This window comes from Halichoerus grypus, chromosome 10, assembly GCF_964656455.1.
Source record: "Halichoerus grypus chromosome 10, mHalGry1.hap1.1, whole genome shotgun sequence".
In the NCBI taxonomy this organism is placed as follows: Eukaryota; Metazoa; Chordata; class Mammalia; order Carnivora; family Phocidae; genus Halichoerus; species Halichoerus grypus.
In genome coordinates this window covers 66982738-66984523 of record NC_135721.1, presented here as the reverse complement: position 1 = coordinate 66984523, position 1786 = coordinate 66982738, and the positions used below count along the sequence as shown (strand labels likewise).

General features: G+C 46.0%; 1 pseudogene; it reads right to left on the bottom strand.

The window, feature by feature from the left end:
• Positions 1-605: 605 nt before the first annotated feature.
• On the bottom strand, positions 606-1200 carry LOC118519544 (28 kDa heat- and acid-stable phosphoprotein pseudogene; annotated as a pseudogene).
• Between the last annotated feature and the right edge of the window lie 586 nt (positions 1201-1786).

The window sequence follows — 1786 nt, the reverse complement described above, 5'->3', positions numbered from 1 at the left end:
TGAGTGAGCACCCAGGCAACACAGACTGGGCCGGTTGTTGTAAACTTGTCAGCAGCTGCCCCCCCACACAATCAGCCCCTACCGTGCAACCTACCGGACACATCTTCTTACCCCACCTTCAAGGCACCCCCAACAAGAGTTCTGAATTCTAAAAACAGCAAAAACATTCGAATGGTTACATATGAGATGCTGTCCCGCATCTTTCTGTCTCAAAGATAGCAGCCCCCCCTTCCCTCCAGCCCTCCCCACCATCCCCCCAAACGATTTCTTTTTTTTTTTTTTTTTAAAGATTTTATTTATTTATTTGACAGAGCAAGACACAGCGAGAGAAGGAACACAAGCAGGGGGAGTGGGAGAGGGAGAAGCAGGCTTCCCGCGGAGCAGGGAGCCCGATGTGGGGCTGGATCCCAGGACCCTGGGATCATGACCTGAGCCGAAGGCAGACGCTTAACGACTGAGCCACCCAGGTGCCCCATCCCCCCAAACGATTTCTGTGCCAAGATGAAGAGGAGGCCCCAGGCTGCGGGGGCTCCTTGCCGTGAGGGGCTGCTGCGGCCGCGCCAGGACCGGGCAGGGAGACTTGGCAGAGGGGCTGGCGGCGCGGCCGGATCCCTGGTGCCTCCTCCCGCAGGCCGTGCTACTTATTCAGGGACAGCGACTGCATCCGTTTTCCCGACAAAGTCGCATCATGCTTTGCTTTCCTCTCTTCTTTCTTCCTGGCAGCCTCTTCCCGCTGGTTCCGGATGATCGCCAGCCGGGCAAGCTCAGCTTCGGTTTGCTCTGTCTTCCCAGCTAAATGCATTTTCATGTAACGCTCTTTTGCTTTCTGCTTCTCTCGATTTCTTCTCGTTCTCTCCTTGAAAGCTCCTCGGGCCCATCCAGGTCCAGTTGTGTAACCTTTTTGGTTGTCTGTGCCACCCGGTTAGGGTTCTCGATGTCGAGCCCCTCCATGCCTTTGCGCTTTTGCTTGTAATCGTCTTCTTCATCTTTACTCTCGTCTGAATCTAGGGATTTCTTCTCCTTTTTGGGGTCACCTGCAGCCCCCTCTCCACCTTCTTCTCCTTGTTCCTCTTCTTCCCTGGCCTTCTTCTCAGCCTGGAGCTATGCGTCGATCTCCTTAGGGCTTGTTCACTGCCTTGCCCGGCCTTTGTGGCCTCCTTTTCTCCCTCCTTTAGGCATCGCGGCTCCAGCCGCTGCGGCGGCGGCCACAGTGGTTTATTAATACCACATTGTGGAGAGCTTCAACATCTTAGTGTTAATTTCCAGGTTTCAATGTAAAGTAAAATGTATACTCTGGTTTGATCCCTCTGAACATGCATTGCATATTTATAATTTTTTTTTCTGTTTCGGAGAGAACAATCAAGCTAGAAAAATATGATCTTGAATTGGTTTGACTTTCATAAAAATTTTAAAAAATAATTTTCTGTGTAACTTATTCGAACTTGAATTTTATGTGCTTGTAATACAGTCCAATAATTAGGTAGATATAAAAATTATGTAAGACTTTTTTTGGTAACTTTTTTTATCAACAAGTATTAAATGAACTTGTCTTTCATTATGGCAATCAAGAAAACTTTCATTTCTATATATTTTAATTTATATCAGGCACTGTATGTTAACTAGTTTCTTGCTTTTATTCCATATTGCCCCATAAGTGCATCTTTTAACAAAAAAAAAAAAATAGAAATTAGTTATTATAAAACCAAACACATATATATGAGAATAAAGAAAGGAGATAGAAAAAGGAAATCAATATACACAAAATGTTTTATTAAATTCTAAGTGC